This window comes from Triticum aestivum, chromosome 6D (genome assembly GCF_018294505.1).
Source record: "Triticum aestivum cultivar Chinese Spring chromosome 6D, IWGSC CS RefSeq v2.1, whole genome shotgun sequence".
NCBI lineage: Eukaryota > Viridiplantae > Streptophyta > Magnoliopsida > Poales > Poaceae > Triticum > Triticum aestivum.
The window spans coordinates 104,787,998-104,802,430 of NC_057811.1; the positions used below are offsets into that span (position 1 = coordinate 104,787,998).

Consider the following 14,433-nt stretch of genomic DNA (forward strand, 5'->3'; position numbering starts at 1 on the left):
CTGCACCCTCAGCACTAGCCTTGAAAAGCAACAGGCTGTCATCAGCAAATAAAAAATGGTTTATGGCCGGAGCCGTAGGGACCACCTTAATACCTGACAAAGATGACTGAGAACTGGATTTCAGGAGGCCCGAAAGGCCCTCTGCTGCAATAAAAAATAGGTAAGGGGAGATAGGATCTCCTTGCCGAATTTCTCTGGATGGACTAAAACTCTCTAGTTTTTCACCATTAAACAAAACTGAGAAAGAAACAGAAGATACCATGTGCGAATCCCAACTTAATCATGATGGCCCTCAGATATGACCACTCCAACCTGTCATAGGCTTTCATCATGTCAAGCTTCAAAGCACACGAGCTATTTTTTTTTGACCTGTTCCGCTTCATAAAGTGTAGGCATTCATAGGCACATATAATATTGTCTGTTATCAACCCTCCAGGTACAAAGGCTGACTGTTCCTTTGATATTATGTCCGGAAGCACAAGTTTTAATCTGTTTGCCACCACTTTAGAAGCTATCTTGTAAATCACATTGCAAAGACTTATAGGTCTAAACTGTGAGAGAAGCGAGGGGTTTGTCACCTTTGGAATCAGCACTAGGATGGTGTCGTTGATGCACTCCGGGTTCTCTTCTCCCCTAACAATTCTGAGCACTATATCTGTTACATCATCTCCACAAATATCCCAATATTTTTGATAAAAATGAGCAGGAAAGCCATCAGGGCCCGGAGCCTTTGTAGGAAACATCTGAAAGAGTGCGGTTTTGACCTATTCCCTCTTGTAAGGTGCACACAAATCATTATTCATAGAAGCCGTCACTTTACGAGGTACATGGTCAATAACCTGTTGTATACCCTGGGTTTCTCCGATGTGTAGAGATGCTTATAAAAATTGTTTGCCATCACTTTTAATTCCGCCGGATCAGTTACCAATATCCCCAAAGCATTCTCCTTTGATCATATTCTTCTTCCTTCTCAAGCTAGCACGGAGATGGAAGAATTTTATGTTTTTGTCTCCTGACGAGAGCCATTCGATGCGGGCTCGTTGTCTTCACATTATTTCCCCGCAATGGAAGAGCTCAACAAGCCTCTCATTTATTTTTAGCTCAACATGCGTAGGGGCTGTTCTTTGCGGGTCGTTCTGGAGCTCGTGCAGCTTCTGCTTCAAATCTTTAATCTCCCACCTGACGCTCCGGAACGATGTCCTGCTCCAGGTTGTTAAACCCTTCGAGACTCGCATCAGCTTATCATGAAGCTGCTGGACAGTCCCGCATGGACCCCCAGCTGCCCATTCAGAGGAAACTGTACCGGCCAGATCTTCATGTTGCTCCCACATCTTTTCATATTTAAAACAGTGTTTGCCTTTATTTCCTTGATTTTGTCCTAGGTCCAAAAGAATCGGACCATGATCAGAAGTAGCTGCTGTATGAGCTACCAGATGCTAGCAATAGTTAATTAATTATGTCCTTTTGGGCTTCCGTGAGGCCGAGAGCATGAAAAACTAAAGCCTCGTTAGGGCTCTTGAGGCCGTTGGGCCAGGTCCAAAACGAGAGAAATATTAGGGAGGCACAGAGACAGGTTTGTTTCTAGTTGACTCCTGCTTGTTTAGTACCACTTCGCCTGGGCAACACAATGGAGGGGTCGAGAGAGCTATATAATGAGACGCAAGACATCGTTTTAAAGCATACCTTTCTCGGCCTTTTGGCTAAGATCAAGTGTAGTATCTGTTTTTATCAGTTTAATATCTGATATGTGAGCCATGTGCTCACAATGATATTAAATTTATTTTTTATGGGGGAGAGTCCATCACACTAGCTTGCTAGTGGGGCTCTCACGTGTCGCCTGGGCGTTGCACTATTGCCTAGGCCTGGCGCACCCCAACCAATACAAAGTAAAAAAAAGTTAGTCCTAATTGCTTTCGCTAACCCTATAATTAACCATTATTAACACAAGGTTAAAACATTTCAGGCCTAGTTGCTTTTGCTAAAGTATTGTAGAGTACATAGCAGTGGCTCACACGATGTAGCAATTTTTCTTCTTGACTTCCTGTCTTCCCTTAAACCTTCTGGGATCCCGGCAGCTGCATTCCCCCACCGTGAACTTGTTTAGTCCCACCTCGCCCATGCAAGCAGCACAGTGAGCCAAGAGAGCTATAAAAGGAGGCAGAGGAGAAAAAACGATAACATGAGAGTTTTCCCCCGCGGACTCTCGCGACCGCGTCGCCCCTGCGGGCAACCGGCCACGCCGTGACCCTCTTCTCCAGCCCCTGTCCCCCTCCTTCCCTCCCCGCCGGGCCTGGCCCGGGCGACGCTGGCGGCGGCGGCCCCCTCGCAATTCCTCCCTCGGCTCTCCTCTGGCGTGGGACGGAGCGGGCTGGGGGTGTCCCTAGGCGGCGGCGGTCTGGCGTGGCGGCGGGGTCCTGGCGCTGCGCAGGCGGATGGCTGGGCGGTGGCATCGCTGTTGGTGGCGGGGTAGCGCGGCGGCGCGGTCTGGCGGTGTCCGCTCGGCCCGGATCTGGGCCCTTCGGGCCCCATCTGGGCCCGGGCGGGCTGGCGGTGGCATGCGGCTGCGGCGCTTCCTCGAGGAGGCGGGGGAGACGCGAAGAGCGGCAGGGTGCTGGCGGCGCCATCGCCGGCTTGCTGCAGCGTGGCGGCGGGGCTTAGCGAGCCCGTTTCGGGCCTGGCCGGGCCAGGGATGGCTGGCATGCCCTGCTGCCGCGTCCAGACGGCTACCGCGACGGTGCCGGAGGTTCTGGCCTCCCGCACGATGGCGGTGGAGGTGGTTCCCTCCCGTTCAGCTTCGGTGTTGCTTCTCCCTCCGCGGGGCGCTTCTCTCCAGTCCTCTTGGCCTCGTGTTGGTGTCCACAGTGAGGCGGCGTGAGTCGCGGCGCAAGCGCGATGACGCATGGTGGTGGGCGGCGGTCTGGCTGGTCAGCTCCGGTCCGTTGGGCGGTGGGGATGGAGTGCAGGAGAAATCCTTGCCGGTTCTTCGGCTCCGATGCGGTGACACCTGCGGGTGCCACCATTCCTTCCTGGAGGGTGTCGGTGATATCCATCCCCCACCTCCCTCCGCGTGCCGGGGGAAACTCTAGGACATGTCCGGGCAGCAGTGTCGTCGGCGTCGCATTCCTTCTTGGGCTGCTTGGTACGCGGCGGTTCGGAGCCTCGAGTTGTGGTGGTTTGTTTCTGGAGGGCGTAGCAGTGACGGGTCATCCGCGCTTTGTCGAGCTGCCGTTGTTGGCATTTGTTTCTTCTTCTTTTTCTTTTGGGCTTGTTGTGCTGTTCGCCCCAGCGATCCTTGTATCGGCGTTGGTTGCTTTGGAGTACAAAGCGGGGGAAACCATTTTTCGGTAAAGGAGGCAGAGGGCAGCGTTCTAATGCATACCTTTCTCGGCCTTTTGGCTAAGATCAAGTATAGTATCTGTTCTTATCAGTTTAATATCTGATACATGGGCCGTGTGTTCACAGCGATATTAAATTTATTTTTTGTGAGGGAGGATCCACCACACTAGCTTGCTAGTGGGACCCTCATGTGTCGCTTGGGCGTTGCACTACTGCCCAAGCCTGGCGCACCCTAACCCAATACAAAGTAAAAGAAGCCTTTTGATTGTAATATAAAAAATAATAATTTTAGTCTTGATTGTTTAAAGTAAAAAAATGATTGTAATAGTATAAAAGAATAATTTTTAGTCTTGATTGGTTATATGAATTAGTTAGGTTACCTGAAAGCAAATTCTTGTTGCTGCATCGCAGAAGACAAAGGATGCTTAGCCTTTTTTTTCAACCGGGCTCTCACCCCTTTTCATTAATTTCATAACGGAAATATTCAGTACCCAAGTTCCAGAATGATAGATTCAACAATTATTACCAGATGGAAGGAAACTAGAAAGGGGAGAGGCGAGTTGGGGCATATAACAAGAAACCCAACACACAAATGCTCGAAACGTGAGAGGGGGATCCGCAGAAGAAAAAAGGCCCGACCCCTGCTCCCGTGCGGCCACGCCGGGTCGCACCGGGGCAGCCCCCGCCGGCCGGCTCGAGGCGTCCTCCCCACCAAGCTCCTCCATCCCGCCGCCGCTGACGGAGGCGTCGCCAGGCAAAGCCCGTGTGGCGTGGGAGCGGCGGTGGATCTCCTCGGCCATAGATTGGATCGAGACGGCGGCGTTCCGCACCGTCCATTCAACGTTAGTGTCGCGGGGACGCGGCGGCCAGGATCTGCAACTGCGATGGCGGACGGTCAAGGTCTCCAACGTCAGTTTGCGGGTTCCTGGGCTAGTCCCGCAGCACGAGGAAGCCGGGGTCTCCGGCCCCGAGTGTGGCGGTGGTGGCCTCCTCCTCCGCCGGAGGTGGTCGGCTGGCTGGTTGTGCGCGGCGGCGGCCCTTGGCAAGCGGTGGCGGGCGCTGGGCTCTCGGCGGCGCTCCGGCGTGTGCAGGCGGCGGTGGTCCCTGTGCGTGGTCGGCGGCTCCGTCTCTGACCCGGACGGCGTGGGGGATGGCGGCGGCCCGGCGTGGCCGGCGATCTGGATGCGGTGGTGCTGGCGGCTCGCTGATCTGCCGGTGCTCTAGAATTCTGCCTGGTGGTGCTGGTGGTGACAGCGACCCGTGCACGAGAGTTGGATCCCTTCGAACGGATCTGGGTGAAAACTTGCCTTCGGCGTCTGATAAGGCCGGCGGTGGCGGTGCTATCTGCATCATTCCCTTCTTGAAGGCATCGCTGTGGAGAAGTTCAAGGCCACTCTCTGCTACCTCCGGGGGAAACCCTAGATCGGAGATCGGATGACGGCGGCGCTCTGGTGTCGTTCCTCCCTTGGGGGCGTCATTCTTGAAGGTACACACGTGATCGAGGGACTAGAGGACGGATTCTTTGGTGGAGCGGTGATTCATCCTACACACTGATGGCGACGGATCTTGAAGGCGTGGCGCAGTGCAGATTCGGAGTTTGCTCTGGGAGGATGGGCTCGCGCAGGAGGACGACGTTGTCGGGCGTCGTGGTGGCGTCGATGGCAGGGAGACCTGGCACGGTACATGCAACAGCACAACTCTGAAGATGGATTGGTGGCAGGTAGCTACGGCGGCCTCATACCCGGCAGGCGTCCTGGTTGAGGAGTGCGCCGGACTGGTAGGTGCCCCATACCCGGCAGGCGTCCTGGTTGGGACCTCATGTCTTAAATGTTTAGGTTTGGCTGTGATGTCTGTTTGGTATTAGGCCGAGACTATCTGCGCCCCTTCATCAATTGGATAGGTGTAGCGACAGTTGTTGCTTAGACGGTGGCTTTAGTCTTGCTGTTGTATGGCTTTGTAAGGTTTTATGAGAATAATTAATAAAGTGGCCGTATGCATCGCCCAGATGCAGAGGCCGGGGGTCATTCTTTTTTTCTAAAAGAAAAAAAATGCTCGAAACGCGAGCACCTGCCGTGGGGCAAAAACCTGTTAACACCAACATCACGGGGACAATCTGCTACCCAAAAACATAGACTAGATAGGCTAGGCAACAGTTTTTCAGCGGGCATCAAACCCCAGTGAACAAAATAGAGCCTTGCAGCACCAGCCAAAATGATGATCTGCTCTAAACAGAGAAGGAGCCGAACCACTCAACCTTGAGCAGTGAGCACCATCAGCAATTCGCAGCCTCCCCCTAGCAGCAGCACGATCAGCCACAGCCAGAGACGCGGCAACCTGGACAGCCTTTATTTTCACTTGGGAGCATTACCTGAATAGATCTCCCTGTGATGTGTGAGATTGCTTTCCTTCTGAATAGAACCTATCTATCTAGTTTTATGTGCTACTGAGTTGATCTTCTGAATATTTGCAAGCGATGTTTTTCTGTACTGTATTCAGTTCAACAAAACAGCACTGCACCCCTATATTCAGCTCCACGTAATGACAGTACTTGTGTAATATTTTGCATCACAAGGCGACCTGAAATTTTCCATGTGCACCTGCAATAAAGGAGATGAGCTGCACATAAGCAAAAGGCTAAGAGGAAGGTATGTGAAATGCTGTGCTGTTTGTACGTCGTGTACGAAAACTAGAGTGGCTGCATAGTTTTCCTCAGGGACTAATATAGACTGCTGGCTTATATCAATGAGGAGGCCCTCCTTTGGCGCCGTTCTGGAATCTGGATTTCTTCTTCGAGTAGTCGCTTTTGTTCAATTTAGTTGTACACAATCCTATCTCTCTGATAAAGCAATGGTGTGAAAATGCAGCTAGTCTTCAGTCTTCAGAGGTCTAACGGCAAGAAGAGGTGCATAGTCATGGGAAGCATGCCGGCGTTGCCTGGTGGACTGTGAGGAGTTGCAGTTTTACCATGACTGATTCCTCCGAGTCTGAGACATATCGGGGAATCGGGCTAATTGCTTGTCAGCTTAGTTGAACATTTGCCTGGGTTATAGTTCCGTTCTGATGTCTAGATGATGCTGGCTGCTGGTGGCAATATGACAATAATAACCAGTGCAGCAGAGTGACTCGCAAAAAAAAAAAGAGCAGAAAGTGTAGCAGAGTGGTTCAGTTTTGAAAAAGAGAGAGCAAAAATATCACTGTACCTGTGGCTACTATTACACTCTTCTGATTAGGAAATACAAACAAGTCGTTTAAATAGCGTACACAGGCCCATCAAGTTGTTGAAGTTAAATCCCTGCCCACCCAAATCACAAAAGGTTTGCTTTAATATATGATACGCATGCTTGTGCGTATTCGAGAATTTTTTTTTTGCTTTTATTACGTTTTTATGACTAAATTAATTCAGAAAGTGTTACTAATTCGGGCTAAGATATGTCCTTTTGTGTTACTCGACAGATCAGAAAGCACTCCCTGAGGGAAAATCCTATTTGCCGCTCGCTGCGTCAAACTGCCGGCGCTTCGCACAGACGCGCGACCGAGCAGCGACGCAGCGGGCCGGCCCGTTTAACCGTTCAAACGCCCCCGTTTTCGGAAACCTTCTAGAAGGTTCCCAGCTGGTTTTTTCTGGTTTGGGAAACTTCTAGAAGATTCCTTGAATCGGTTTTTTCTTTATTCCTTTTTTCTAATTTCTTTTTTTCTTTTCTCTTATTTTCCTTTTTCTGTTTTTTTCTTTTGTTTCTTTATTCTGTTTTTTCTATTTTCTTTTTTATTTTCTTTTCAATCATTTTCCTTTTTCTATTTTTTCTTTTGTTTCTATTTCGTTTTTATACTAATTTAAAATTTGTGCAAAGTTAAAAAAAAATCATGGATTCAAAGTTTGTGCATAATTCGAAAAATGTTCACGGTTTCAAAATTTGTTCACAATTCAAAAAGTTTACGGTTTTAATATTTGTTCACAATTTTATAATTTTGTTCACGAATTTTGAAATTGCATCATAATTGAAATTGTTTTCACAATTAAAAAAATGTTCGCGGTTTAACGAAAAATGTTCAAAATTTTGTAATTTTGTTCATGAATTTGAAATTTGTTCATGTTCCAAAATTTGTTCACAAATAAACAATGTTCACCGTTTTCAAAATTTGTTCGCTGATTCAAAAAATGTTCACAATTTTATAATTTTGTTCACGAATTTGAAATTTATTCATGTTTTAAAATTTGTTCACAATATAAAATAATACGGTTTCAAAATTGTTCAGAATTCGAAAAATGTTCACAATTTTATAATTTTGTTCACGATTTTGAATTTTGTTCATGTTTCAAAATTTGTTCGCAATTTTAAAAATGTTCGCAGTTTCAAAATTTGTTCACAGATTCGAAAAATATTCGAGTTTTTATAATTTTGCTCATGAATTTGAAATTTATTCATGTTCCAAAATTTGTTGACAATTCAAAAATGTTCACGGTTTTCAAAAACAGTTCACTGATTCGAAAAATGTTGACAATTTTATCATTTTGTTCACGAATTTAAAATTTATTCATGTTTTAAAATTTGTTCACAATATAAAAAATATGGTTTCAAAATTTGTTCAGAATTCGAAAAATATTCACAATTTTATAATTTTGTTCACGATTTTGAAATTTGTTCATGTTTCAAAATTTGTTCGAAATTTTGAAAAATGTTCGCAGATTCAAAATTTGTTCAGAGATTCGAAAAATGTTCGCGTTTTTATAATTTTGTTCATGAATTTGAAATTGATTCATGTTTCAAAATTTGTTCACAATTCTGAAAAATTTATCACATGCGTCATATTTTTGTTGAAAATTAAAATATATTCAGAATTTTGAAATTTTCATTGTGTTTTCTCAAATTTTGTCGCAAGTTCAATTTCCTGCTTTAAAAAAATCAGTTTTTTCAAGGAATTCGCCAATTTGAAAAGTGTTTGTTTTCACAAAACACTCAGTTTTTTTAAATGAAATCATTCAAAATAAAAATGCACATCTATGGTTAGTTCTTTAAGTAAAATATATCATTCCGGTTCCACATGTATGGTTAGTTCTTTAAGTAACGCACTGCTTTATTGGCAGCAGTACTCGTTTGCCCGAGTGGCTAGTTGTGCGTGATAGTATGCGGTTGGTGTCAGGTTCGATTCCCGGGTCCCCGCGCGTTTGTTTTTCCGTGCTATGTTTTTCGTCCCGTGGTATAACTCAATGGGCCGGCCCAGTCAGGTCCTTCTCTGTGCGTCAGGCCGCCAATTTGACGCAAAGCGCGTCAAATAGGGGCTCCCCTCCCTGAGGCCATGAGTCTGAACGAATAGGCCACGTTATTGGGCTGTTGAGGCATCTGGGCTGCTTGCTATAGTTTTGGTTGGGCCAACGAGTCCAACACGGCAGAAAATAGAGTCAGGACGCACATGGACAGGTTTCTTCTAATGACTCATTGTTGGTTTAGTACCACCTCGCCCGCGCAACACAGGGGAGCGGTTGAGAGAGCTATAAAAGCAGACCCAGGGCATCGTTTCAAAGCATACCTTTCTCGGCCTTTTGGCTAAGATCAAGTGTAGTATCTGTTCTTATCAGTTTAATATCTGATATGTGGGTCATGTGCCCACAACGATATTAAATTTATTTTTTATGGGGGAGTGTCGACCACACTAGCTAGCTAGTGGGGCCCTCATGTGTCGTCTGGGCGTTGCACTACTGCCCAGGCCAGGCGCACCCCAACCAATACAAAGGAAAAGATTTAGTCTTGTACTATTAACAAAAAAATGTGTGTCAAGATCCACCAAAATGAGCGTTGTTTGTGCAAAGCTTACACCCCATGTTGCCAAACATAATTGTTTTCTTAATCTTGTGAAAAGATCAACCTCAGTGCTTGTTGCTTGTGCAAAGCTTTGCACAAGTAGTATATTACACCGGATGTTGCAGCCAGTTTTTTATTCTTGTCCCATCTCCCTTTGTTTCCTTATCTGAAATCCTGAATAGTATGACATGCCTCAAGCATGTTTTCTTGAAACAGAAGAAGCTAGATGCTTATGTTGTATAATCTCAGCGGTATAGTCAAGGAACATTCGGAGGGCCCTATGCTCTTGCAGATTTTGCCTGTTGTTACTTCGGGGTTCAAGTAGACAGGGTAGCGTGTGGACTCGCAGAGGCAAAATAACTGAATCTCACAGAACAGAATCAGCTACTACCTCTGTAACTAAAAAAAGTCTTATATTTAGTTACAGACGTAGTAGTTGATCGCCAGTTCAGTTGAAAAGTTATGATGCTCTTCAGTCTTCAGAATGTGCGGGTTGGGCTGTACTACGGTTTCTTTCCAGTTGTTTGAGTGTTACTCGGTGCAGAGTGCTTGATAAAATTTGTGCTCTGATTGAGAGAAACTTCAAGTGGGCTGGCTGGCTGGCACTCTGTTTTGCCGCTCAAAGCTGAACGAGAGGACCGGTGTCACCACAGAAGATAGAACAACAACTTTGACCGGACAAACTACAAAATTCTGTTACAGGTTGTCTTGGAAATGAGAAGTTAAATGCTCAAGAAGTGAGGGCTTGCGCTTTTCTTGACGTAGTAGCATTTGAAACTATCTCCAGAGAGGAAAATGGTGGCTACAAATGCTGCTGCTGATCAAATAGGTGACAGTTCTGAAGTTTCTGTATGCACCACAATCCCTTAACCTGCTTGCTGTTTTTAAAAATGCTGGCTTAAGCTGCTGGTATGATAGTGACATGGCATGGCATCTTTCTTGCTAACTATGATGTGATTTAATCATTTTTCTTCTTAGTTGTGTTACTACTCTTGTATTAAAAAAATTGTGTGGGTGAAGATGCACCACAGTGCTTGTTGTTTAAGCAAAGCTTGCACCGGATTTTGCAGCCAGTTCTTTGTTTTTTCTCGTCTCATTCTGTTTCCTTATCTGAAATTCTGAATAATATGGCATGCATCAGAACAAGCATGTTTTCTTGAAACAGAACAAACTGATGCTTATTTCATATGTACACCTGCAAAAAGGATATGACCTGAACGAGAGCAAAGGCTAAGGTAAGGCATGTTATGTGCAATCTTGATGTACCGTCATGTACGAAAACTGGAGTGGCTGCATAATTTTCCTACAGAGCTATCATGGAAACCAGATGCTTATTCTTCAGCTGGTTGCTCATATCAAAGAGGAGGCCCCCCTTTGTCGCCGTTTTGGAGTTCTTACCCCAGTAATCGCTTTTGTCCAATTAAGTTTCACGCGATCCCTGGTGTATCAATGGTGTGAAATGCAGCTAGCATGCTGTGGCAAAAGCAAGACAGACGCTTGTGTTGTGCCTTTTTTTCCCAGAATCTGATGGCAAGAAGGAGTGCAGTTTTCTAGCTTCATCTCTTCTTCCGGCTTCATCAGTGCATCATTTTGGACCATGGATTGCCACTTTGTGAGGACTTGCAATGGACCATGACTGATTCCTCGAGACGTATCGGAGTTGGGCTCATCAATTTAGTTGAACATTTTTCATCGCAAAAATAATAATTTAGTTGAACATTTCTTTGGGTTATAGTTCTGTTCTAGTAATTCCTAGATGATGTTGTGTCGATGCTGTTCTTTCGGCTAAGATATGAATTCTCAGATGAGCTGCCATTTGCCAGCAGTAGTTCCTTTTTTTCTAAATTACTCCCGTGAGGCCATGGTTTTTTTAGCAACCCGTGAGGCCATGGGTATGAAGCAAGAAGCAACGTTAGTGGGCTATTGAGGCATCTGGGGAGTGAGGACGTCCTGCACGCAGTTATCCAGCCGTATGCCACTGCGAGGTGATCCGTGCAGTAAACATCTGTGGAAATGGGAAAATGCATCATACATCGTTGCCTACTTATGAATACCGTGTTCACGTTGGCTATGTGGGTTCGTCAGGGTACACATCTGACGGAAAGGACCAGGCCTGGGCGAGACTTTTTTTACGCTGCGGGCCCGACTCTGGTTTGAATACGTTGTCCACGCTCGCATGTGAAGCTGCTGTTCTGACACGCTGTCGTGGGGCTTTTTGACCGCGCGTCCACAGCCAAGACGCAAGTGCATGTCTCGCAGCTAGTCGGTGATTGATGTATGACAACATGTGGACGGATTTATTGATTGAAAAGCTAATTTCCCAAATGGGATTACATTCGTCCTCTTGCCCAACGATACAACAAGCTAGTCGCTGCCTACTGAGTGCACACCATTCTCATATTTTTAACTAAAACCTTTTGCCTTGTGGAACCGGATGCTTGTTCAGTGCAACTCACTGCCTGGTTCGGGCATTTGTAAAACCGGATGCAGGGGCTCCGGTCTGTCCCGGGCAGAAACCACCTTCTCCTGGCCCCGGGGCACCTTGGCCACAAGATCAATGGCAGCCGTGGTGGAGCTGTCCGGAGACGGCGAGCAGAGGACGAACTCTGGGGCATCCTGGCACAACCACGGTGGATTAGAACAAACGGGCCGCTTGTGTTCAGTTGAAACAGCTAGTGGAACTGGTCAATGCTGTCCTACGACGTGTGAGCGTGATCGATCAGGGTGCATGGTGCGTCAGGAGCGCGTGCCAGCCTTGTGTCAGATCGGTCCTTTGAATACGCATATACGATGCAAACCAAACTCCAACGTCCCGCTATACTCTAACTAGCACGTTGTGCTGATGCGAATCGTGAAGGGACGCGCACCGTAGATGCCGTGCGTGCAGCTGCCGCTGCGTGCAGCGATGCACTTCCCGGCATCTGGGCTGCTATACTTTAGCTGGGCCAACAAGTCCAAATCGGGAGAAATAGCCAGGACGCACAGGATTAGGTTTCTAATGACCCGTTGTTGGTTTAGTACCACCTCGCCTGTGCAACAGAGAGTAGCGGTTCAGAGAGCTATAAAGGGAGACCAAGGGCAATGTTTCAAAGCATATCTAGCTGGTTTTTGTAGAACTGGATTCCATTACCATGCTTGATAGTTTGACTGGATGTCGAGAACACATAAAACATGCTAGTGGTCTACCTTCAAATATGTAATCTGGTTTGTTAGATCATTTCTGGTCACTAGAGGTCACTACATGTGATACGTTTGAATGTTGATGGCCTTATACTAGATGAGTGGATATTCTAATAATTAAGGGTAGTATTGCATGACTAAAATGTTGCCCTTGTATATGCATGCAAATAAGTATATAAGGCTAGAGAAAGTTGGGCCATTTTCTGTGAAGACGCAAAGGTAGTACTTGTCAGGTCAGAACAATTGTGTATTTGCTGCTTTAGGGTAGTATATAGAGACGTTGTAGGTAACGCTATTTGTTTTCCAGCCACTCTAGTATATAGAGACGTTGTAGGTAATGCTATTTATTTTCTAGCCACTCTAGTATTGCATCGCTCAAATATTAATATAGATAGAGATAGCCTTCAGTGTAATACGGGCTCTAGTAAATATCTGAAGCTTGTTATGTTGGCGGAAGTGCTATCATAGCGAAGCCAGCAAGTGGTACAATGTGTAGATGGTGTTACAAAACTTGAAAATACAAGGAGGAGGTTATTATTAGGACAGGACCATGCTTGCCTAATTGTTGCTTGCTTTAAGTTGTGTCTGTTTAGGGCTACTGTAGCCTACATTGTTGTTGTGCTCGTATATATACTCATTCCAGCCACTTGACCCTGTTGTGTTCTGATGCAGTGTTGATCAACTTGGTGAAGCAACAGGCCAACTCCAAGGTGGGGTGGGCCCCATGATAGCGAAGGTGATGGCAAAGGTGAATGGGTCCCGGTGAACATCCATGATCGACGTGGCTTTTGGGACAATGTTGCCGTCTGGCGCAAGTTTGGCCAGCGAAGCCCCGCTAGTGGCTGCTTCCACTTTGGTTCCGACATAGGTAAGCCGCTGGTTCCTCTCCTTTTGCTCTCCCTCGTGCTCTATGTGCCCACGATGATCAAGCCGTGGTTAATGAAATGAATAAAGCTCACATACATATCTTTTTTATAGTACCTGAAAGCTTGGCCTTTTTAATGAACAGTAACATTGAGCCGATGATTTAGCGTTTGGATATATGGTGGTGGTCTTTCAGCCTTGCCTTGTAGTGCATGAATGTATTTCTGAATGGATCATCAATGTTTTGCTTGAGTTGGTGACGTCACGGGCGTCGTGCACCAAATGAAATTATCTCCTTTTGTGTGTTGGGTCTAAGTCTTTTTTCCCTTTTGGCTGATGCATTGCATGGGTGTACTGTGTATATATGTAAGGGAGATGGAGAAAGATGGGAGCAGTAGCTTCTAGAAATCCATTCAGAACAGAGGGAGTAGCTCTCTCCATTTCCTGTCTGCGTGCAAGTGATAGAACTAGATTCCCAAATCTTGCATTGATTAAAACTGTTATGACTGTTTCTTCTATACATTCACTTCACTCTTCACGTTAACTTCTATATATTTCTAGAGAGAAATTTAAGGTGGGAGTTACTCTTTTATCACATTTTCTTTTTTCTGTCCTTGTATCTATGGGAAAGATGACCCTCTATTTGTGTAAACTGATAGAAGTTTTTGGAATGCGGCAACTAAATATTTTTTCACTGTTTGTGTGCTGCAAGCCCTAAAGATGGATAACTTCAACGCTGTTATCAAACATGAATCTTTGCTGGCTTTGCCTGTGATGGACAGAGGGCTTATGATGATGCAAAAAGCCACGCCCAAAGTGGGCAAAGGAGCAGCGCTAATATTCATGAAGGAGCACTATTGCCACTGGCGCTCACTCCGACTCTAACAAAGGTAAACCAGTGGTTCCTCTCCTCTGCTATTTCTCATGCTTTATGCGTCCGTGTCGATCGAGCAATGGTAAATTATGTACTGGCAATTTATATGTTTTCGTGGCCTGTGGTGATGGCTTGTGTAAGAATTATCCTAGCACTAGCCTTGTGTATGTGTTATGCATATGTGCCTTGTATGTGAGCGGTGAAGGAAATATGCCCTAAAGGCAATAATAAAGTTATTATTTATTTCCTTATTTCATAATAAATGTTTATTATTCATGCTAGAATTGTATTAACCGGAAACTTAGTACATGTGTGAATACATAGACAAAACAGTGTGTCCCTAGTATGCCTCTACTTAACTAGCTTGTTTATCAAAGATGG

At 45.9% G+C, this 14,433-nt stretch overlaps 3 non-coding genes across 3 annotated transcripts; all 3 read left to right on the forward strand.

Annotated features, from left to right (window-relative positions):
* Window positions 1–1,679: 1,679 nt before the first annotated feature.
* On the forward strand, window positions 1,680–1,876 carry LOC123146723 (U2 spliceosomal RNA). Its single transcript, XR_006472911.1, has one exon. It is a non-coding gene; the product is annotated as a U2 spliceosomal RNA (small nuclear RNA).
* Window positions 1,877–3,375: 1,499 nt separating this feature from the next.
* On the forward strand, window positions 3,376–3,572 carry LOC123146459 (U2 spliceosomal RNA). Its single transcript, XR_006472731.1, has one exon. It is a non-coding gene; the product is annotated as a U2 spliceosomal RNA (small nuclear RNA).
* Window positions 3,573–8,858: 5,286 nt separating this feature from the next.
* Window positions 8,859–9,055, forward strand: LOC123146458 (U2 spliceosomal RNA). The gene has a single exon (XR_006472730.1). It is a non-coding gene; the product is annotated as a U2 spliceosomal RNA (small nuclear RNA).
* The last annotated feature ends 5,378 nt before the right edge of the window (window positions 9,056–14,433 follow it).